Source organism: Procambarus clarkii, chromosome 46 (assembly GCF_040958095.1).
Source record: "Procambarus clarkii isolate CNS0578487 chromosome 46, FALCON_Pclarkii_2.0, whole genome shotgun sequence".
NCBI lineage: Eukaryota > Metazoa > Arthropoda > Malacostraca > Decapoda > Cambaridae > Procambarus > Procambarus clarkii.
In genome coordinates, this window is record NC_091195.1 from 33842209 (window position 1) to 33869520 (window position 27312).

The window sequence follows — 27312 nt, forward strand, 5'->3', positions numbered from 1 at the left end:
GGCACCTATGCTCGTGGGGCCCCTATGCTCGTGGGGCCCCTATGCTCGGGGGGCCCCTGTGCTCATGGGGCCCCTGTGCTCGTAGGGACCCTATGCTCGTGGGGCCCTTATGCTCGTGGGGCCCGTATGCTCGTGGGGCCACTATGTTCGTGGGGCCCCTATGCTCGGGGAGCCCCTATGCTCGTGAGGCACCTATGCTCGTGGGGCCCCTATGCTCGTGGGGCCCCTATGCTCGTGGGGCAACTATGCTCGTGGGGGACCTATGCTCGTAGGGCCCCTATGCTCGTGGGGCCCGTATGCTCGTGGGGACCCTATGCTCGTGGGGCCACTATGCTCGTGGGGGACCTATGCTTGTAGGGCCCCTATGCTCGTAGGGCACCTATGCTCATGGGGGCCCCTATGCTCGTAGGGCACCTATGCTCGTGGGGCCCCTATGCTCGTGGGGACCCTGTGCTCGTAGGGGCCCCTATGCTCGTGGGGCCCCTATGCTCGTAGGGCACCTATGCTCGTGGGGCCCCTATGCTCGTAGGGCACCTATGCTCGTGAGGCCCCTATGCTCGTTAGGCCCCTATGCTTGTGCTGCCCCTATGCTCGTGGGGCCCCTATGCTTGAGGGGCCCCTGTGCTCATGGGGCCCCTATGCTCGTGGGGACCCTATGCTCGTGGGGCACCTATGCTCGTGGGGCACCTATGCTCGTGGGGACCCTATGCTCATGGGGCCCCTATGCTCGTGGGGACCCTATGCTCGTGGGGCACCTATGCTCGTGGGGCACCTATGCTCGTGGGGCCCCTATGCTCGTGGGGCACCTATGCTCGTGGTGCACCTATGCTCGTGGGGCCCCTGTGCTCGTGGGGCACCTATGCTCGTGGGGCCCCTGTGCTCGTGGGGCCCCTATGTTCGTGGGGCACGTATGCTCATGGGTCACCTATGCTCGTGGGGCCCCTATGCTCGTGGGGCACCTATGATCGTGGGGCCCCTATGCTCGTGGGGCACCTATGCTCGTGGGGCACCTATGCTCGTGGGGCACCTATGCTCGTGGGGAACCTATGCTCGTGGGGCACCTATGCTCGTGGGGCACCTATGCTCGTGGGGCACCTATGCTCGTGGGGCATCTATGCTCGTGGGGCCACTATGCTCGTGGGGGACCTATGCTTGTAGGGCCCCTATGCTCGTAGGGCACCTATGCTCATGGGGGCCCCTATGCTCGTAGGGCACCTATGCTCGTGGGGCCCCTATGCTCGTGGGGACCCTGTGCTCGTAGGGGCCCCTATGCTCGTGGGGCCCCTATGCTCGTAGGGCACCTATGCTCGTGGGGCCCCTATGCTCGTAGGGCACCTATGCTCGTGGGGCCCCTATGCTCGTTAGGCCCCTATGCTTGTGCTGCCCCTATGCTCGTGGGGCCCCTATGATCGAGGGGCCCCTGTGCTCATGGGGCCCCTATGCTCGTGGGGACCCTATGCTCGTGGGGCACCTATGCTCGTGGGGCACCTATGCTCGTGGGGACCCTATGCTCGTGGGGCACCTATGCTCGTGGGGCCCCTATGCTCGGGGGGCCCTTGTGCTCATGGGGCCCCTATGCTCGTGGGGACCCTATGCTCGTGGGGCACCTATGCTCGTGGGGCCCCTATGCTCGTGGGGCCCCTATGCTTGAGGGGCCCCTGTGCTCATGGGGCCCCTATGCTCGTGGGGACCCTATGCTCGTGGGGCACCTATGCTCGTGGGGCACCTATGCTCGTGGGGCCCCTATGCTCGTGGGGCACCTATGCTCGTGGTGCACCTATGCTCGTGGGGCCCCTATGCTCGTGGGGCACCTATGCTCGTGGGGCCCCTGTGCTCGTGGGGCTCCTATGTTCATGGGGCACGTATGCTCATGGGTCACCTATGCTCGTGGGGCCCCTATGCTCGTGGGGCACCTATGCTCGTGGGGCCCCTATGCTCGTGGGGCACCTATGCTCGTGGGGCACCTATGCTCGTGGGGCACCTATGCTCGTGGGGAACCTATGCTCATGGGGCACCTATGCTCGTGGGGCACCTATGCTCGTGGGGCACCTATGCTCGTGGGGCCCCTACCCAACCATATGTAATGTAATGAAGATAGGTGTAGGGAGCAGGAAGCCAGATGCAAGGTATCATCTGGGAGAGGAAATTCTTCAGGAGTCAGTGAAGGAAAAAGACTTGGGGGTTGATATCACGCCAGACCTGTCTCCTGCAGCACATATCAAGCGGATAACATCAGCGGCATATGCCAGGCTGGCCCACATACGAACGGCATTCAGAAACTTGTATAAAAAATCATTCAGAACTTTGTATACCACATATGTAAGGCCAATCCTGGAGTATGAAGCCCCAGCATGGAGTCCATATCTAGTCTAAGATAAGACTAAGTGGAAAAGGTTCAAAAATTTGCTACCAGACTAGTACCTGAGCTGAGAGGTATGAGCTACGAGGAGAGACTACAGGAATTAATCCACACTTCGCTGGAAGACAGAAGAGTTAGGTGTGTCGGAAAATCCGACACCATTTAATATATCATACAGACAGATAATAGCTGTGTTGTATAAATAAGTTAACCCATAGAAAACGTAACTTGTAGTGGAATTACCGTCTATAGAAAACGGGATATCATTACCACATACTATTATAATTCACCACCTACTATGGTGGGAATTATTCTTAAATACATTAGTCTTTGGACTTTACCATCATAAAAACATCTCATATAAATTAACTTAATTATCAATATTAAAGTAGAGTAAATGTGACCCTTCTATCACTTTCTGTCATCTGGACAATGTAAGCCAGGCATCAGGGAGTGGTGAGAGAGCAGCCATTGTTTATACTAGACCAGAGGCTCACGGGAGCAAATACGGCTCCTGTTAATTTTACTTGGACGAAGTGTTATGGAAACCAAAGGTGTACCATTATCAACACGCTGTCAACAAATCAAGTTAAGTTTTCTTCCAAAACCCATTTATCTTTCATTTATGGCCATTAATGTCAGTATATAAGGTGATCCGGTTAGAGCACGAGGCAGCCTCAAACTAAAGGTAATTAGCCCAGGTCTTCATTGTTCCATGTACAGTGTTTCTCTGATATACCTGTCATATATAGGATTCTGGCTTCACAGTTAGCGCCCTTTTGACAGGTCAAGACGAGGAAGCATGCTTTGTGCATCAGTTACCAGGGTGATGGAAGCTACCTCAAAGAGGGAAAATGTGGTGTCTACACCCTAGTTATACCTGGTGGACTAAAGCCTGCTGTACTATAAGATAAGGAACCTCTTCATTGTTTAATAATGTGTACTTAATACTGTAGTTTGATTGGCTGCATATATATTCAATTAATATAAACCCCCCTAATGTGTAGAGGATCGATTTGTGAGATTATGAGATTATTGCAGAAATACAGTCCACTTATCATTATACAAATTGCTATCGAAGTATATAAATTAACGTAAATATATATTCATATAAATTAAATAAATATAAATCTCACAGGTCGGTTCCCACATTATTTGGACCTTCAGAACCGGAATATTTGGTCCTTTGAACCCACATTTGGTCATCTTAGTACCGGATGAACCAGTTAAACAGTGGATTCATTAAATAAACTAGTGCAGTGTGATTTATACAAAGGCCAGCAGTCAAGACGGCGGCGTTGACTCGTGCGAGTTCACGAGCCCCGCTCAGTTCAGATCAGCCTTAGTCAGCGGTTTCATGCACACCCACAGATATTTGGTGGCGTGTTATTCTGTGAAATGACAGCGCTAATATTGAAGCCAGCCAAAGTAGTGGCTGTGGTGTCGCTTGATTGTTCACGGATTTCGTGGTGTTAAATTTCGCGAGAGATTATCCACGAATTTTGTGGACTTTATTTCGCGAGGTCACTAATAATATTTAATACTTCTAGATAATATTAGAAGTTTCATAGAGGCTAATTAAGAGGCTATTATCAATAATTGTGTATATTATTTCTCCAGAATAGAGAATCATTTAATATATATTGCACTAGTGATCACAGTATAATATTTACTAATTGCCAACCAACAACAGGGTAGGATATTAACATTGACTAGTTGAACTATTATTGCTCATCCTAGTCCCATTATTACCATAGTCAGTTGTACTATATTCAACAACCTAACACCATTAATGAATGGGCCAGACCCTATTTTGGGTGTAATTTTTATCAACTCGAGTTGAGTTGTATATATAATAATTTACTTATGATCATTACACCTTTGAGTGATTAATTATTGTCAATTCCATCCTAGGGTGATATAGAAGAGCTAACCTAAAGGTACTTCCAGTGACACTGGTTTATCACTCAAATCATTAGTGTGTATGATTGTATATATATAATGTGTATTAATTTTAAGTGCTAACCTCTAGTAGAGGTAGGATTATTGCCTAGTGAGTGCATTTTACCCTAGGCTACCATTAGAGCTTGTTCAGTATTATGAGCAGCCCAAGTACAAGCCCCACAAGGCTTCACCAACTAGCCAGGATGGATAATGCAGGGAGAATGAAAAGAACCCTTGCAGGTCTTAAAGGCCACTTAACAAGACAGATCAAGAAATGTGAAGATTTGTCACAACAATCTCAAGTTGATTATGCTGACCTGGAAAGCTATTATCAAGCAGCTGCAGGTAAATTTGAGCAAATCAAATGTCAAATAGCAACATATGTGGCTGAACTTGCCAACACCAATTTATCAGAAACAGAAATCGACGACATTATGGTTGATCTTGCGAATTATGAAGATCACACTCAGGCCACGTTACAGCCTTATGTCAAATTAATTGCCCAGAACAAGGCAACAACAACAACAACAACAGTTGCATCTAATACGAGTCAAGCAGAAGCTCGACTCCCTCCAATCAATTTACCCACTTTCTCAGGAAAAGATGAGGAAGATTGGGACGAATTTTGGAACAAATTCGTTGACCTTGTAGACTCAAAACAATCTTTACCAAAGAGTAGTAAATTCTCTTATTTGCAAGGCCAATTATCAGGTGAGGCTAAAACAGTAGTATCCCATCTGAGATTAACTAATGACGGCTATGATCTGGCAGTAAAACTCCTCAAGGATAATTATGCTGATCCAGAAGTAAGAACATCACATTTAGTTCATGAGCTGTTGCATTTACCCCCACCGGAGGCTTCAGCTGATTCACTCCAAGTCTTCAAGCTGGAGGTAGAATCATTGATCAATGCCCTCAGCCTGACAGCAGATACAAACGGGGCTGAGTGGGTCTTGAAAATAATTGTCCAGGAGAAAATACCTAGGGACATATTGAGACAAATGAGTGCTCATTACAATAAAAGCATCTTATCCATGAATGAAATATCTGAAGGTTTAAAGTCAGTAGTTCATCAATTACGAACACATGACATTAAAACCACCAAGTAAACCCTCAGAAACCAATAATAGTAAACCACAGAGTACCAAAGGTACTCCAAATCAATCTAGACAATATAATTCAACACCAAAGTGGAACAGTAGCAGTGTGGGCGTATATGCAGTGGGACCCTCCAAGCCTATAGTTACTGTGTCACCCAAGAACGTGACACCAAAGGGTACTGGAAGCTATGGAACATGTTTGTTCTGCAATGAGAAACATTCAATGTACCACTGCCCTAATTTTCCTGATAGTGACGCCCGTGTTGAGCGACTCAAAGATTTGCAACATTGCACGAGGTGCCTCAGGAAACATAACATCAAGGACTCTGATACCCAATTACACACCTGTAATAGGTGTAACAAAGGTCAGCACCATGCAGCATTGTGCAGAGACACCAAAACAACGTCTCCAAACCCCAAGGTGGAAGATAGCATTCCCACCACAGTACAGTACTGCAAGGTGCAACATACAAAGAGTGTCCATTCGGCAAAGTCTAAAGGTAATACGACTTTGCCTACTGCCCAAATTACCATCCTGAATAAGAGGGCCAAGGTCCATACCCGTGGGTTGTTTGACCAAGGGTCCAAGAGAACATATGTCACTAAAAAGTTGGCAGATGAACTACAATTAAGGCCTGTAGCCCAGATGTCATTCAATATCTCAGGGTTTGTAACAGATGCAGGACCTCAAGTCTACCAGGTGGTACAACCATCAGTACGTTTAGGCAGGTACGTCTGTAGAGTACAAGCCATTGTGGTGGACAAAATACCAGTAGACCTACAAGTTCAAGGTCTGAGAGCAACAGCCAAATTCCTGAGAAATAGAGGAATAAAATTGGCAGATAATATTAAGTCTGATCACCTCACCGACTTCGGTCTCCTTGTTGGGACAGACTATTGCCATCGATTCATCGGTAGCCCTACTAAATATCAGGGCATAATCATGTTAAACTCTGCAGGAGGTAAATTACTCTCAGGCCCAGTATCAAGCCTGAGGAGACCCATGCCTGCAGATAAACAATACCAGTAGAAATCTAAATTTGTCAGCTGATTATATTTCTCCAGTAGCATTATACTAAGGAGATTACAGCTGACTATACCAACAGAGGTTGATGTTAGTATCATCATATAAAGCTGAAGATGGGTTCATGAGGCCTCAGTGGCAAATCAGTGAACAGTAGCCTAAACAGCTACAAGTCACTGCGACCAATGTCACTGAACCCACTGCAGTCTCAGAACCATACTTTACTTTAATGATGAGCTATTCAATCTTCTGAATCAATTAACTAAATTAAACCCCAATAAATCTGATGACTGATTTGATACATTTATTATTTAATCAAGATGTATTCAATGGGCCTCAGTGTTTATATATCAGTGACCAGTTACCTGAACAAACTTCAAGTTATATCTAATGTCACTGATCTCACTGCAGTCCCTGAATCATACTTGACTGTAGTACTTGATCACATTCAGTCTTCTGGGTTAAATAATATGTAATTAGGCTTGAATATTAGCCTTTCAAGAGTTGACAGGGAAATGAAATCGCATTAGACTTCTAACGTAAGTAAGTAAGTAAGGGACATCTGTCCTGTACGAACAGACGCACAAATGTGTGATTACTAACTACTAACATCAAATTAATCTAATAATTCGAAGGAGGAGTATCGGTGTTCGTCTGTTCTAAATAGGACTTCGACCCGTGAGCAGCCCCTGGGGAATTATGTCGGAAAATCCGACACCATTTAATATATCATACAGACAGATAATAGCTGTGTTGTATAAATAAGTTAACCCATAGAAAACGTAACTTGTAGTGGAATTACCGTCTATAGAAAACGGGATATCATTACCACATACTATTATAATTCACCACCTATTATGGTGGGAATTATTCTTAAATACATTAGTCTTTGGACTTTACCATCATAAAAACATCTCATATAAATTAACTTAATTATCAATATTAAAGTAGAGTAAATGTGACCCTTCTATCACTTTCTGTCATCTGGACAATGTAAGCCAGGCGTCAGGGAGTGGTGAGGGAGCAGCCATTGTTTATACTAGACCAGAGGCTCAAGGAAGCAAATTCAGCTCCTGTTAATTTTACTTGGACGAAGTGTTATGGAAACCAAAGGTGTACCATTATCAACACGCTGTCAACAAATCAAGTTAAGTTTTCTTCCGAAACCCATTTATCTTTCATTTATGGCCATTAATGTTCGTATATAAGGTGATCCATTTAGAGCACGAGGCAGCCTCAAACTAAAGGTAATTAGCCTAGGTCTTCATTGTTCCATGCATAGTGTTTCTCTGATATACCTGTCATATATAGGATTCTGGCTTCACAGTTAGCGCCCTTTTGACAGGTCAAGACGAGGAAGCATGCTTTGTGCATCAGTTACCAGGGTGATGGAAGCTACCTCAAAGAGGGAAAATGTGGTGTCTACATCCTAGTTATACCTGGTGGACTAAAGCCTGCTGTACTATAAGATAAGGAACCTCTTCAATGTTTAATAATGTGTAGTTAATACTGTAGTTTGATTGGCTGCATATATATTCAATTAATATAAACCCCCCTAATGTGTAGAGGATCGATTTGTGAGATTATGAGATTATTGCAGAAATACAGTCCACTTATCATTATACAAATTGCTATCGAAGTATATAAATTAACGTAAATATATATTCATATAAATTAAATAAATATAAATCTCACAGGTCGGTTCCCACAAGGGGGGACATGATCACCACATTTAAGATTCTGAAGGGAATTGATAGGGTAGATAAAGACAGGAAATTTAACACAAGGGGCACACGCACAAGGGGACAAAGGTGGAAACTGAGTGCCCAAATGAGCCACAGAGATATTAGAAACATTTTTTTAGTGTCAGAGTGGTTGACAAATGGAATGCATTAGAAGGTGATGTGGTGGAGGCTGACTCCATACACAGTTTCAAGTGTAGATATGATAAAGCCCAATAGGCTCAGGAATCTGTACACCTGTTGATTGACGGTTGAGGGGCGGGACCAAAGAGCCAGAGCTCAACCTCCACAAACACAACTAGGTGAGTACCTGTCTCCCGTGCTGACTTACACACACCCCGGTACACTTGTGTCCCGTGCTGACACACACACACACACCCTGGTACACCTGTCTCCCGTGCTGACACACACACACACACACACCGGTACACCTGTCTCCCGTGCTGACACACACATACACTGGTACACCTGTCACCCGTGATGACACACACACACACCCCGGTACACCTGTCACCCGTGCTGACACACACACACCCCGGTACACCTGTCACCCGTGCTGACAAACACACACCCTGGTACACCTGTCACCCGTGCTGACACACACCCTGGTACACCTGTCACCCGTGATGACACACACACACACCCCGGTACACCTGTCACCCGTGCTGACACACACACACCCCGGTACACCTGTCACCCGTGCTGACACACACACACCCCGGTACACCTGTCACCCGTGCTGACACACACACACCCCGGTACACCTGTCACCCGTGATGACACACACACACACACCGGTACACCTGTCACCCGTGCTGACACACACACACCCCGGTACACCTGTCACCCGTGCTGACCCACACTCACCCCGGTACACCTGTCACCCGTGCTGACACACACACACCCAGGTACACCTGTCACCGTGCTGACACACACACCCTGGTACACCTGTCACCCGTGCTGACTCACAGACACCCCGGTACACCTGTCTCCCGTGCTGACACACACACACCCCGGTACACCTGTCACCCGTGCTGACACACACACCCCGGTACACCTGTCACCCGTGCTGACCCACACACACCCCGGTACACCTGTCACCCGTGCTGACACACACACACCCAGGTACACCTGTCACCGTGCTGACACACACACACCCCGGTACACCTGTCACCCGTGCTGACACACACACACACCCCGGTACACTTGTCACCCGTGCTGACACACACACACACCCCGGTACACCTGTCACCCGTGCTGACACACACACACCCCGGTACACCTGTCACCCGTGCTGACACACACACAGGTACACCTGTCACCCGTGCTGACACACACACACCCTGGTACACCTGTCTCCCGGGCTGACACACACACACCCCGGTACACCTGTCACCCGTGCTGACACACACACACACCCCGGTACACCTGTCACCCGTGCTGACACACACACACCCTGGTACACCTGTCTCCCGTGCTGACACACACACACACCCCGGTACACCTGTCACCCGTGCTGACCCACACACACCCCAGTACACCTGTCACCCGTGCTGACACACACACCCCGGTACACCTGTCACCCGTGCTGACACACACACACACCAGTACACCTGTGACCCGTGCTGACACACACACACCCTGGTACACCTGTCACCCGTGCTGACACACACACCCCGGTACAATTGTCACCCGTGCTGACACACACACACCCCGGTACACCTGTCACCCGTGCTGACACACACACCCCGGTACACCTGTCACCCGTGCTGACACACACACCCCGGTACACCTGTCACCCGTGCTGACACACACACACACCGGTACACCTGTCACCCGTGCTGACACACACACACCCTGGTACACCTGTCACCCGTGCTGACACACACACACCCCGGTACACCTGTCACCCGTGCTGACACACACACACACACCGGTACACCTGTCACCCGTGCTGACACACACACACCCTGGTACACCTGTCTCCCGGGCTGACACACACACACCCCGGTACACCTGTCACCCGTGCTGACACACACACACACCCCGGTACACCTGTCACCCGTGCTGACACACACACACCCTGGTACACCTGTCTCCCGTGCTGACACACACACACACCCCGGTACACCTGTCACCCGTGCTGACCCACACACACCCCGGTACACCTGTCACCCGTGCTGACACACACACCCCGGTACACCTGTCACCCGTGCTGACACACACACACACCAGTACACCTGTGACCCGTGCTGACACACACACACCCTGGTACACCTGTCACCCGTGCTGACACACACACCCCGGTACAATTGTCACCCGTGCTGACACACACACACCCCGGTACACCTGTCACCCGTGCTGACACACACACCCCGGTACACCTGTCACCCGTGCTGACACACACACCCCGGTACACCTGTCACCCGTGCTGACACACACACACACCGGTACACCTGTCACCCGTGCTGACACACACACACCCTGGTACACCTGTCACCCGTGCTGACACACACACACCCTGGTACACCTGTCACCCGTGCTGACACACACACCCCGGTACACCTGTCACCCGTGCTGACACACACACCCCGGTACACCTGTCACCCGTGCTGACTCACACACACCCCGGTACACCTGTCTCCCGTGCTGACACACACACACCCCGGTACACCTGTCACCCGTGCTGACACACACACACACCCCGGTACACCTGTCACCCGTGCTGACACACACACACCCCGGTACACCTGTCACCCGTGCTGACACACACACACCCAGGTACACCTGTCACCGTGCTGACACACACACACCCCGGTACACCTGTCACCCGTGCTGACACACACACACCCCGGTACACCTGTCACCCGTGCTGACACACACACACCCTGGTACACCTGTCACCCGTGCTGACACACACACCCCGGTACACCTGTAACCCGTGCTGACACACCCTTGTACACCTGTCACCCGTGCTGACACACACACACTCCGGTACACCTGTCACCCGTGCTGACACACACACACACCCCGGTACACCTGTCACCCGTGATGACACACACACACCCCGGTACACCTGTCACCCGTGCTGACACACACACACCCAGGTACACCTGTCACCGTGCTGACACATACACACCCCGGTACACCTGTCACCCGTGCTGACACTCACACACACCCCGGTACACTTGTCACCCGTGCTGACACACACACACACCCCGGTACACCTGTCACCCGTGCTGACACACACACACCCCGGTACACCTGTCACCCGTGCTGACACACACACACACCCCGGTACACCTGTCACCCGTGCTGACACACACACACCCTGGTACACCTGTCTCCCGTGCTGACACACACACACGCCGGTACACCTGTCACCCGTGCTGACACACACACACCCCGGTACACCTGTCACCCGTGCTGACACACACACACACCAGTACACCTGTCACCCGTGCTGACACACACACACCCTGGTACACCTGTCACCCGTGCTGACACACACACCCCGGTACACCTGTCACCCGTGCTGACACACACACACCCCGGTACACCTGTCACCCGTGCTGACACACACACCCCGGTACACCTGTCACCCGTGCTGACACACACACCCCGGTACACCTGTCACCCGTGCTGACACACACACACACCGGTACATCTGTCACCCGTGCTGACGCACACACACCCCGGTACACCTGTCACCCGTGCTGACACACACACACCCCGGTACACCTGTCACCCGTGCTGACACACACACACCCCGGTACACCTGTCACCCGTGCTGACACACACACACCCTGGTACACCTGTCACCCGTGCTGACACACACACACCCTGGTACACCTGTCACCCGTGCTGACACACACACCCCGGTACACCTGTCACCCCTGCTGACACACACACCCCGGTACACCTGTCACCCGTGCTGACTCACACACACCCCGGTACACCTGTCTCCCGTGCTGACACACACCCCGGGACACCTGTCACCCGTGCTGACACACACACACACCCCGGTACACCTGTCACCCGTGCTGACACACACACACCCCGGTACACCTGTCACCCGTGCTGACACACACACACCCCGGTACACCTGTCACCCGTGATGACACACACACCCCGGTACACCTGTCACCCGTGCTGACACACACACACCCCGGTACACCTGTCACCCGTGCTGACACACACACACCCCGGTACACCTGTCACCCGTGATGACACACACACCCCGGTACACCTGTCACCCGTGCTGACACACACACACCCCGGTACACCTGTCACACGTGCTGACACACACACACCCTGGTACACCTGTCTCCCGTGCTGACACACACACACCCCGGTACACCTGTCACCCGTGCTGACACACACACACCTCGGTACACCTGTCACCCATGCTGACACACACACCTCGGTACACCTGTCACCCGTGCTGACACACACACACACCAGTACACCTGTCACCCGTGCTGACACACACACACCCTGGTACACCTGTCACCCGTGCTGACACACACACACCCCGGTACACCTGTCACCCGTGCTGACACACACACACCCCGGTACACCTGTCACCCGTGCTGACACACACACACCCCGGTACACCTGTCGCCCGTGCTGACACACACACACCCTGGTACACCTGTCACCCGTGCTGACACACACACACCCTGGTACACCTGTCACCCGTGCTGACACACACACCCCGGTACACCTGTCACCCGTGCTGACACACACACCCCGGTACACCTGTCACCCGTGCTGACTCACACACACCCCGGTACACCTGTCTCCCGTGCTGACACACACACACCCCGGTACACCTGTCACCCGTGCTGACACACACACACACCCCGGTACACCTGTCACCCGTGCTGACACACACACACCCCGGTACACCTGTCACCCGTGCTGACACACACACACCCCGGTACACCTGTCACCCGTGATGACACACACACACACCCCGGTACACCTGTCACCCGTGCTGACACACACACCCCGGTACACCTGTCACCCGTGCTGACACACACACACCCCGGTACACCTGTCACCTGTGCTGACACACACACACCCCGGTACACCAGTCACCCGTGCTGACACACACACACCCCGATACACCTGTCACCCGTGCTGACACACACAAACCCTGGTACGCCTTTCACCCGTGCTGACACACACACACCCTGGTACACCTGTCACCCTTGCTGACACACACACCCCGGTACACCTGTCACCCGTGGTGACACACACACCCTGGTACACCTGTCACCCGTGCTGACTCACACACACCCCGGTACACCTGTCTCCCGTGCTGACACACACACACTCCGGTACACCTGTCACCCGTGCTGACACACACACACACCCCGGTACACCTGTCACCCGTGCTGACACACACACACCCCGGTACACCTGTCACCCGTGCTGACACACACACACCCAGGTACACCTGTCACCGTGCTGACACACACACACCCCGGTACACCTGTCACCCGTGCTGACACACACACACACCCCGGTACACCTGTCACCCGTGCTGACACACACACACCCTGGTACACCTGTCACCCGTGCTGACACACACACCCCGGTACACCTGTCACCCGTGCTGACTCACACACACCCTGGTACACCTGTCACCCGTGCTGACTCACACACACCCTGGTACACCTGTCTCCCGTGCTGACACACACACACCCCGGTACACCTGTCACCCGTGCTGACACACACACACACCCCGGTACACCTGTCACCCGTGCTGACACACACACACCCCGGTACACCTGTCACCCGTGCTGACACACACACACCCAGGTACACCTGTCACCGTGCTGACACATACACACCCCGGTACACTTGTCACCCGTGCTGACACACACACACACCCCGGTACACCTGTCACCCGTGCTGACACACACACACCCCGGTACACCTGTCACCCGTGCTGACACACACACACACCCCGGTACACCTGTCACCCGTGCTGACACACACACCCTGGTACACCTGTCTCCCGTGCTGACACTCACACACACCCCGGTACACCTGTCACCCGTGCTGACACACACACACACCCCGGTACACCTGTCACCCGTGCTGACACACACACACACCAGTACACCTGTCACCAGTGCTGACACACACACACCCTGGTACACCTGTCACCCGTGCTGACACACACACCCCGGTACACCTGTCACCCGTGCTGACACACACACACCCCGGTACACCTGTCACCCGTGCTGACACACACATCCCGGTACACCTGTCACCCGTGCTGACACACACACACCCTGGTACACCTGTCACCCGTGCTGACACACACACACCCTGGTACACCTGTCACCCGTGCTGACACACACACCCCGGTACAACTGTCACCCGTGCTGACACACACACACACCCCGGTACACCTGTCACCCGTGCTGACTCACACACACCCCGGTACACCTGTCTCCCGTGCTGACACACACCCCGGGACAACTGTCACCCGTGCTGACACACACACACACCCCGGTACACCTGTCACCCGTGCTGACACACACACACCCCGGTACACCTGTCACCCGTGCTGACACACACACACCCCAGTACACCTGTCACCCGTGATGACACACACACACACCCCGGTACACCTGTCACCCGTGCTGACACACACACACCCCGGTACACCTGTCACCCGTGCTGACACACACACACCCCGGTACACCTCTCACCCGTGCTGACACACACACACCCCGGTACACCTGTCACCCGTGCTGACACACACACACACCCTGGTACACCTGTCACCCGTGCTGACACACACACACCCTGGTACACCTGTCACCCGTGCTGACACACACACCCCGGTACACCTGTCACCCGTGCTGACACACACACCCTGGTACACCTGTCACCCGTGCTGACTCACTCACACCCCGGTACACCTGTCTCCCGTGCTGACACACACACACCCCGGTACACCTGTCACCCGTGCTGACACACACACACACCCCGGTACACCTGTCACCCGTGCTGACACACACACACCCCGGTACACCTGTCACCCGTGCTGACACACACACACCCAGGTACACCTGTCACCGTGCTGACACACACACACCCCGGTACACCTGTCTCCCGTGCTGACACACACCCCGGGACACCTGTCACCCGTGCTGACACACACACACACCCCGGTACACCTGTCACCCGTGCTGACACACACACACCCCAGTACACCTGTCACCTGTGCTGACACACACACACCCCGGTACACCTGTCACCCGTGATGACACACACACACACCCTGGTACACCTGTCACCCGTGCTGACACACACACACCCCGGTACACCTGTCACCCGTGCTGACACACACACACCCCGGTACACCTCTCACCCGTGCTGACACACACACACCCCGGTACACCTGTCACCCGTGCTGACACACACACACACCCTGGTACACCTGTCACCCGTGCTGACACACACACACCCTGGTACACCTGTCACCCGTGCTGACACACACACCCCGGTACACCTGTCACCCGTGCTGACACACACACCCTGGTACACCTGTCACCCGTGCTGACTCACACACACCCCGGTACACCTGTCTCCCGTGCTGACACACACACACCCCGGTACACCTGTCACCCGTGCTGACACACACACACACCCCGGTACACCTGTCACCCGTGCTGACACACACACACCCCGGTACACCTGTCACCCGTGCTGACACACACACACCCAGGTACACCTGTCACCGTGCTGACACACACACACCCCAGTACACCTGTCACCCGTGCTGACACACACACACCCCGGTACACCTGTCACCCGTCCTGACACACACACACCCCAGTACACCTGTCACCCGTGCTGACACACACACACCTCGGTACACCTGTCACCCGTGCTGACACACACACACACCCCGGTACACTTGTCACCCGTGCTGACACACACACACACCCCGGTACACCTGTCACCCGTGCTGACACACACACACCCCGGTACACCTGTCACCCGTGCTGACACACACACACACACCCCGGTACACCTGTCACCCGTGCTGACACACACACACCCTGGTACACCTGTCTCCCGTGCTGACACACACACCCCGGTACACTTGTCACCCGTGCTGACACACACACACCCCAGGACACCTTTCACCCGTGCTGACACACACACCCCGGTATACCTGTCACCCGTGCTGACACACACACACACCGGTACACCTGTCTCCCGTGCTGACACACACACACACCGGTACACCTGTCTCCCGTGCTGACACACACACCCCGGTACACCTGTCACCCGTGCTGACACACACACATTCCGGTACACCTGTCACCCGTGCTGACACACACACACCCCGGTACACCTGTCACCCGTGCTGACACACACACCCCGGTACACCTGTCACCCGTGCTGACACACACACTCACCGGTACACCTGTCTCCCGTGCTGACACACACACACCGGTACACCCGTCTCCCGGCTTGACAAACACACACCGGTACACCTGTCTCCCGTGCTGATACACACACACTCCGGTACACCTGTCACCCGTGCTGACACACACACACACCCCGGTACACCTGTCACCCGTGCTGACACACACACACCCCAGTACACCTGTCACCCGTGCTGACACACACACACCCAGGTACACCTGTCACCGTGCTGACACACACACACCCCGGTACACCTGTCACCCGTGCTGACACACACACACACCCCGGTACACCTGTCACCCGTGCTGACACACACACACCCTGGTACACCTGTCACCCGTGCTGACACACACACCCCGGTACACCTGTCACCCGTGCTGACACACACACCCTGGTACACCTGTCACCCGTGCTGACTCACACACACCCCGGTACACCTGTCTCCCGTGCTGACACACACACACCCCGGTACACCTGTCACCCGTGCTGACACACACACACACCCCGGTACACCTGTCACCCGTGCTGACACACACACACCCCGGTACACCTGTCACCCGTGCTGACACACACACACCCAGGTACACCTGTCACCGTGCTGACACATACACACCCCGGTACACCTGTCACCCGTGCTGACACTCACACCCCGGTACACCTGTCACCCGTGCTGACACACACACCCCGGTACACCTGTCACCCGTGCTGACACACACACACACCCCGGTACACCTGTCACCCGTGCTGACACACACACACCCTGGTACACCTGTCTCCCGTGCTGACACACACACATCCCGGTACACCTGTCACCCGTGCTGACACACACACACCCCGGTACACCTGTCACCCGTGCTGACACACACACCCCGGTACACCTGTCACCCGTGCTGACACACACACACCCCGGTACACCTGTCACCCGTGCTGACACACACACACCCCGGTACACCTGTCACCCGTGCTGACACACACACCCCGGTACACCTGTCACCCGGGCTGACACACACACCCCGGTACACCTGTCACCCGTGCTGACACACACACACACCGGTACACCTGTCACCCGTGCTGACACACACACACCCCGGTACACCTGTCACCCGTGCTGACACACACACACCCCGGTACACCTGTCACCCGTGCTGACACACACACACCCCAGTACACCTGTCACCCGTTCTGACACACACACACCCTGGTACACCTGTCACCCGTGCTGACACACACACACCCTGGTACACCTGTCACCCGTGCTGACACACACACCCCGGTACACCTGTCACCCGTGCTGACACACACACCCCGGTACACCTGTCACCCGTGCTGACTCACACACACCTCGGTACACCTGTCTCCCGTGCTGACACACACACACCCCGGTACACCTGTCACCCGTGCTGACACACACACACACACCCCGGTACACCTGTCACCCGTGCTGACACACACACACCCCGGTACACCTGTCACCCGTGCTGACACACACACACCCCGGTACACCTGTCACCCGTGCTGACACACACACACCCCGGTACACCTGTCACCCGTGATGACACACACACACACCCCGGTACACCTGTCACCCGTGATGACACACACACACCCCGGTACACCTGTCACCCGTGCTGACACACACACACCCTGGTACACCTGTCACCCGTGCTGACACACACACACCCCGGTACACCTGTCACCCGTGCTGACACACACACACCCCGGTACACCTGTCACCCGTTCTGACACACACACACCCTGGTACACCTGTCACCCGTGCTGACACACACACACCCTGGTACACCTGTCACCCGTGCTGACACACACCCCGGTACACCTGTCACCCGTGCTGACACACACACACCCCAGGACACCTTTCACCCGTGCTGACACACATACCCCGGTATACCTGTCACCCGTGCTGACACACACACACACCGGTACACCTGTCACCCGTGCTGACACACAAACCCCGGTACACCTGTCACCCGTGCTGACACACACACATTCCGGTACACCTGTCATCCGTGCTGACACACACACACCCCGGTACACCTGTCTCCCGTGCTGACACACACACTCCAGTACACCTGTCACCCGTGCTGACACACACACACACCGGTACACCTGTCTCCCGTGCTGACACACACACACCGGTACACCTGTCTCCCGTGCTGACACACACACACTCCGGTACACCTGTCACCCGTGCTGACACACACACACACCCTGGTACACCTGTCACCTGTGCTGACACACACACACACCCTGGTACACCTGTCACCCGTGCTGACACAAGTAGTGTGGTTGAGGACTAGAACCGCGCGCGCCACCTGCCAGGTGGCACTCACGTGAGTGGCACCTGACAGGTGGCGCGCAGGTGTATAGTCCTTAACGGTTTTTGGGGAATTTCCCGGACGTTTGGCGCGTGTCGGAGGTAATTGGAGCGCGTGCGGTTCTAGTCCTCGTGGTTTTGGGGAGCTGTGTGTGTGTTTGGGTGTTGAAAGAGGGAAGCCATGTTGAAGGAGCGTAAGTGATAGAGTAAGAAAATAGAAGGATAAGAGGAAGGAGTAAATGAATATGTATGTGTGTTTTGCGTAGACTTAATCCTGTGTGAGGATAATAATAATTTTGATGATCGTGAGTCAGTAGAGATAGAGTGTAGATTAGAGGAGTACCAACATAGTCTGTTATGTTGTTTGGGGTGGGGGAGGGATAGGGGAGGGATGGATGGAGGGAAGGGTGAGTGGAGCTTCCCCTCGTCGTCGTGAGACTGCTCTGGGTCATTATGCGGTTAGACAAACCATTAACGCCCCCTACAGGAAGTCCTAAGTGAGAGAGGATGAGAGAGTAGAGTCCAGCAGGAGGGATGTTACATGGAAAAGCGTTAATTATGTATGTGTGTTTGTCATAGTTTGATGATCGTGAGTAGAGGTTGAGGGGATCCAACATAGTGGATATGATGTTTGGGGAGGGGGGAGGGGGGAGGGAGAGGAAAACCCACATACCTGAGAGGAACGCCTGGACGTCCATTAGCTTCCCCCTACAGGAAGTCGTAAGTGGGAGAGGAGGGTAAGAGAGCGAGAGACCACCCTCCTGCGGAAGTGAGCCATTGGCTTAAAAGGGTTTTCGTTGTCTTAAGACCAGACTTGGAGCTGTTCATCCCACGGCGGGTCCCCATACACTGCGATTCCGGTAAGGGGAAAAGCGAGGTACATACGACAGACCCACACCTGTCAGCCATCAATCACTCCAACCCCTCAGCCCCCCATTGCCCCCATACCATCAACCATTGTTCTGTGCAAACCCTTTTTAGTATTATTTCTGTTAATATGACTAAGCTATATCGTAACGTGATCAACATGGTGAGAGCAATAAACGAGGGAAAAGTAAACACATTATATATAAATTTATTTCTTTTATTAATCACTTAAGCGATTTACAACGATAATAATAATAATAATAATAATAATAATAATAATAATAAGACTTCTTCTTGGTGGTTTAGCTAGCAGACAGATGGAGAAAGGCTTTCATTCAGTCCATCGAATCTCTCTCTCTGTCTCTCTCGGTCTCTCTCTGTCTCTCTCTCTGTCTCTCTCTCTGTCTCTCTGGCTCTCTGTCTCTCTGTCTCTCTGTCTCTCTATCTCTCTCTCTCTGCCTCTCTGTCTCTCTCTCTCTCTGCCTCTCTCTCTCTCTCTCTCTGTCTCTCTCTCTCTCTCTCCTTCATATTGTTCATTCATAGTTCCTTTTCATTAAACTATTCAGTTTTACATATATAAACAAAGTCAGGGACTAGTTTTACTAATACATCTTCTCTAGTATCCAATGATTTTCTTCGAGATTTAAAACATAGCTATTTCAAACGCATTAAAATACAATAATTTGGTATCGAGCTCCAGCTCCTATCCCCGCCTTAGTCCCCTGTCGTATAATGAATACTAACAGTCCAATCCCTCTAAAATTTTAAAATAATCATATTTCAAACGTAGTTCAATACAGTAATTTAGTTACCGAGCTCCAGCTCTTGTCCTCCACCTTAGTTCCCTCACACATCTTCGTTAATACCTATTCAAATTCCCCGAAATTTCTACCCTCTGTATTTCAGACATAGTTTAGTAAATGCAAACAGTTACCGAACTCTAGCTCTTATCCTCCGCCTTAGCTCTCTCTCATATCGTCGTTAATATCTAATCAAATTCCCTGAAATTTCTACCCTCTGTATTTCAGACGTAGTTTAGTAAATCCAAACAATTATCAAACTCTAGCTCTTGTCCCCAGCTTAGTTCATTTGTACAAGATCGTTAGTAACAGACCAATTTCCCCCGAAATTTAAAGCAGACATACCTCAAAGTTAGTAAATAAGATCAAGTCAGTTACTGAGCTCCAGCTCTCCTCCCCCAACTTAGTTCTCTCTCGTATATTTGTAAATAACCCATCAATTTCACTGTAATTTTTACCCTCTGTATTTCAGACACCGTAAATAAGATCAAAACAGTTAACGAGCTCCAGCTCTCGTCCCCACCTTAGTTCTCTCTCGTATCTTTGTAAATATCCTATCAATTCCCCTGAAATTTTTACCCTCTGTATTTCATAGTAAATATGATGTAAACAATTATAAAACTCTAGCTCTTGTCCTCTGTCCAAGTTCACTCCTGTAAATTTATTACTATCAGTCCAAATCCCCCTGAGATTTGAACACCCAACTACATTTTCAGACATAGTAAATAAAAACCGGTTCAGTTATCAAGTTTCAACTCTTGTCCCCCCAGCTTAGTTCATTTTGTACAAGTTCTTTATTTTCCAACTAAATCACCCTGAGATTTAAGATCACCTTATTTCTAACGTAGTAAAATTAATCTGGACATTAGCCAAGCTCCATTTCCTCAGTCTTAGATCATCGAACATAATTATATCCGATCAAGTCCCTCTCCAGCCTATCTGTTTATCAGAGTAATCACCTTACCATTCTCATCCCCAACGTATCCAAACCTTCAATAATCATCATACTGTATTTGCATATTTACTCTATATTCAGCTGTGTTCTTCACATTTTTTCCATGTTTTCTGTGTTCATTCCATGTTCTACAAATGTTCACAGCATGCTCAGTTCAATTCTTTTCACCTGTTTTTCTCATTTTTTCTGTTTTCTACCATTTTCCCCATATGTTCACTATGTTCTTTGTCATGTTTTCATGTACATCATATGTTCTCTGTATAACTTTTATACTCAATATTCATGTTCTCAATGTTCTTAGCTTGTTCTTCACATGTTCAGTGTTCATTCTTGTATTCCCTATGTTCCTTATCATGTCTTCTTATTCTCTATAAGTTCATATTCCCTGCATGTTCACTCTATTCATCAACTTTTTCTTACATGTTTTCTGTGTTCACCGTATGTTCACTGTGTTCATTCCCCTACTTAACCTCAATTTTTTTTATGTTCTTTGTTTCTTTAAACCAATTTGTTTCTTCCATTCACTATCTAGTTCTTTGTCAAATAATATTATACTGCAATACAGTTCCCTCAACAATTTTAGTCACCCAGTTTTTATTTACAAAACTATGTCAAAGTAATTCTCGTCGTCAACTTAATAGTTCTACCAACCCCGTTCTTAAGCAAATCTACACTTTATTCAGTTCCAAATTTACAAAGGCAAACCTTTCTTGTAACTTCTTAACTAAAAATCTTTCGCCAATCAACTAAAACATAGTTACTTTCCTCATTTCTCAACTAAACTTATTATCCAATCAACCAAAAAATAGTCAAAGGAATCTTTCCAACGCTGTTCATAACTAAACTTATTCCCTAGTCATCAGAAAAATAACTGTGTTCTTCATGTTTCATTGTCATTTCATAACTAAAATTATCCATCAATCAACAGAAAAAGTCATATTCATCATCTTTGTTCCTAACTAAATTATGTTTTGTCAAGTAAGAAAAAATAACCAAAGATATCTTTCATCGCGGTTCTTAACTGACATTATACTTTGGGGAGCACAAAAATAGTCTCCCTCGTCATGTTTTGTCTTTTTCCTTAACTACAAGTATTCATCAGTCAAATAAAAATAGTTACTTCATCATGTTTCCCTGTCATTTCTTAACTGAAATATCACTTCTCTCATCTGAAATAGTCATGTGTAGCCTCTTTCCAACACTGTTCTTAACTAAAGTAGCCTTTCACTTTGCTAAAATAGTCATATTCATCATTGTTCCTAACTAAAATTATATGTCGTTAAGTAAGAAATATAGTCAAAGACACTCTTCGAGACATCAAGGACTTACTCAAAGACATCAAAGTTGCACTCAAAGACATCCTTTGAGACATCAAAGACATCCTTTAAGACTTCAAGGGGAACTCTTTGAGATATCAAAAGACACTCTCAAACACTCAAAAATTTACTCACATCCTTAAAGTTATTCTCAGAGTCATCAAAAAGTTAATCTCAGTCATCAAAATGTTATTCTCTAAGTAACCTTTCGTTCATCAGAGAAACTTTCTAAGACATCTTCGTTCATTAAAGTTATTCTCGGAGCTATCAAAATTAATCTCTAAAAAAACAAAACTTTATCTCGGTCATCAAAGTTGATCTGCAAGATATCTTCGAGACATCAAAGTTACTCTTCATTACATCAAAGACTCATTCAAATACTACTCATGTTCTCAGAAGTCATTCTCAAAGGCATCACCGATTTTCTCAGAGTCACCAAAGTTATTCTCTGAGTTAACAAAATACTACTCATGTTCTCAAAAGACATTCTCAGAGTCATCAAAGTTATTCAAAGAGCTAACAAAAGTTATTCTCGGAGTCACCTTCGTTCTTCAGAGAAACTTTCCAAAACATCTTTGTTCATCAAAGTTATTCTCGGAGTCATCAAAGGTATTCTCTAACTCACTTTTGGTCATTAAAGTTAATTTCTATGTTATAAAAGTTTGTCTCAGAGACATCTAAAGTTAATCTTAGAGTTATCAAATATAATCTCTAACTCACTTTTGTTCATCAAAGTTGATCTCAGAGTTAACAAAGGTAATCTCTAACTCACTCTCGTTCATCAAAGTTGTTTCAAAGACATCAAAGTTAATCTCAGAGTTATCCAAAGATATTCTCATGTCCACAAAGTTATTCCAAGAGACGTCAAAGTTAATCTCAGACATCTTCGTTCATAAAAGTTATTCTCAGAGTCATCTAAAGTTATTCTCTAAGACATCAAAGTTATTCTAAGAGCTATCAAAAGTTATTCTCAGTCATGATATGTTATTCTCTAAGTAACCTTCCGTTCATCAAAGACATTCTCTAAGCTCTCAAAGTTATTCTCTAAGACAACAAAGTCATTCTCAGAGTCATCAAAAGTTATTCTCAGACTCACCTTCGTTAATCAAAGAAGCCTTCTGAGACATCCTCGTTCAACATAACTGTCCTCAGAGCCATCAAAAAGTTAAATACAGTCATCATAGTTATTCTCTAAGTAACTTTTCGTTCATCAGAGAAGCTTTCTAAGACATCTTTGTTCATCAAAGTTGTTCTCTAAGACATCAATGTTGTTCTCTAAGACATCAATGTTGTTCTCTAAATCATAAAAGTTAATCTCTAAGGCACCTTCGTTTACTAGAGAAACTTTCCAATCCATCTTCGTTGATCAAAGTTATTCTCAGAATCATCAAAGAGATCTCTAATTCACCTTCGTTCACCAAAAAGTTGTTCTCTAAGACACCTTCGTTCATCAAAGAAACTCTCCGTCCATCATGTTATTCTTTAAGACATCTTCAGTCATAAAATTTCTCTCCAAAATGTAACTAGTTCAGCTTTTCATACCAAACCTGCACTTCTGTTAAAATATATTTTCTTAGTCACTTTACCCTAAAACTGTTCTCAGAACTACACTGCCCAAATCCTACGTAACCTATCCTCTCCACCCAATGTTACTTAGTTAACGTAACGTTCCTAAACCTAACTTTACCTATCCTAACTTAACTTACCTTACCTTTACCTATCGTACCTAACTTAACCTGCATAACCTAACTTTACCTATCCTAACATGACTTACCTTACATTACCTATCTTACTTAACCTGCACAACCTAACTTACATAACTTATCTTACCTATCCTAACGTAACCTAACTTGCTTTACCTAACTTAATCTTACATTCCCAAACTGATGTATCCTAACTTATCTAGTCCAACCAGACATGATCTAACTTACATAATTATTCCTGCTTGTCTTTTGTGTTTCGTCAATCATTGTCTCATATTCATTTACTCATTTCAAGGGTTAATTTCTCAAATGGACATTTTTGCATTTCAAGTGTTATTTGTTTAAGATTGGGTGTTTAACCATTTCAAAGGATTTTTGTTATATAAGGGAATTTACTCGTTTCAAGGGCAAATTTCTCAAATGGTCATTTTGCAGATCAAGGGTTATTTGTTAAAGTTCATCAAGTTGCTCATAAGTTGTATTTATTATGTTTGTTACTATTTATTCTTATTCCCCAACCCCTTAACCTAACCTCTTGTAATCTTAGTGTATTTAGTAGGTTCTATCATATGTTCTTATTCCCCAACCCTTTAACCTAACCTTTCAGATGTAGTTTATTGTGTTTTTTGACGTATTTGTTGAATATATTATCCTTTTCCTAACCTTTCAGATATAGTTTTGTTTCTCCTTTTTGGGGCACCTATGCTCGTGGGGAACCTATGCTCATGGGGCACCTATGCTCGTGGGGCACCTATGCTCGTGGGGCACCTATGCTCGTGGGGCCCCTACCCAACCATATGTAATGTAATGAAGATAGGTGTAGGGAGCAGGAAGCCAGATGCAAGGTATCATCTGGGAGAGGAAATTCTTCAGGAGTCAGTGAAGGAAAAAGACTTGGGGGTTGATATCACGCCAGACCTGTCTCCTGCAGCACATATCAAGCGGATAACATCAGCGGCATATGCCAGGCTGGCCCACATACGAACGGCATTCAGAAACTTGTATAAAAAATCATTCAGAACTTTGTATACCACATATGTAAGGCCAATCCTGGAGTATGAAGCCCCAGCATGGAGTCCATATCTAGTCTAAGATAAGACTAAGTGGAAAAGGTTCAAAAATTTGCTACCAGACTAGTACCTGAGCTGAGAGGTATGAGCTACGAGGAGAGACTACAGGAATTAATCCACACTTCGCTGGAAGACAGAAGAGTTAGGTGTGTCGGAAAATCCGACACCATTTAATATATCATACAGACAGATAATAGCTGTGTTGTATAAATAAGTTAACCCATAGAAAACGTAACTTGTAGTGGAATTACCGTCTATAGAAAACGGGATATCATTACCACATACTATTATAATTCACCACCTACTATGGTGGGAATTATTCTTAAATACATTAGTCTTTGGACTTTACCATCATAAAAACATCTCATATAAATTAACTTAATTATCAATATTAAAGTAGAGTAAATGTGACCCTTCTATCACTTTCTGTCATCTGGACAATGTAAGCCAGGCATCAGGGAGTGGTGAGAGAGCAGCCATTGTTTATACTAGACCAGAGGCTCACGGGAGCAAATACGGCTCCTGTTAATTTTACTTGGACGAAGTGTTATGGAAACCAAAGGTGTACCATTATCAACACGCTGTCAACAAATCAAGTTAAGTTTTCTTCCAAAACCCATTTATCTTTCATTTATGGCCATTAATGTCAGTATATAAGGTGATCCGGTTAGAGCACGAGGCAGCCTCAAACTAAAGGTAATTAGCCCAGGTCTTCATTGTTCCATGTACAGTGTTTCTCTGATATACCTGTCATATATAGGATTCTGGCTTCACAGTTAGCGCCCTTTTGACAGGTCAAGACGAGGAAGCATGCTTTGTGCATCAGTTACCAGGGTGATGGAAGCTACCTCAAAGAGGGAAAATGTGGTGTCTACACCCTAGTTATACCTGGTGGACTAAAGCCTGCTGTACTATAAGATAAGGAACCTCTTCAATGTTTAATAATGTGTACTTAATACTGTAGTTTGATTGGCTGCATATATATTCAATTAATATAAACCCCCCTAATGTGTAGAGGATCGATTTGTGAGATTATGAGATTATTGCAGAAATACAGTCCACTTATCATTATACAAATTGCTATCGAAGTATATAAATTAACGTAAATATATATTCATATAAATTAAATAAATATAAATCTCACAGGTCGGTTCCCACATTATTTGGACCTTCAGAACCGGAATATTTGGTCCTTTGAACCCACATTTGGTCATCTTAGTACCGGATGAACCAGTTAAACAGTGGATTCATTAAATAAACTAGTGCAGTGTGATTTATACAAAGGCCAGCAGTCAAGACGGCGGCGTTGACTCGTGCGAGTTCACGAGCCCCGCTCAGTTCAGATCAGCCTTAGTCAGCGGTTTCATGCACACCCACAGATATTTGGTGGCGTGTTATTCTGTGAAATGACAGCGCTAATATTGAAGCCAGCCAAAGTAGTGGCTGTGGTGTCGCTTGATTGTTCACGGATTTCGTGGTGTTAAATTTCGCGAGAGATTATCCACGAATTTTGTGGACTTTATTTCGCGAGGTCACTAATAATATTTAATACTTCTAGATAATATTAGAAGTTTCATAGAGGCTAATTAAGAGGCTATTATCAATAATTGTGTATATTATTTCTCCAGAATAGAGAA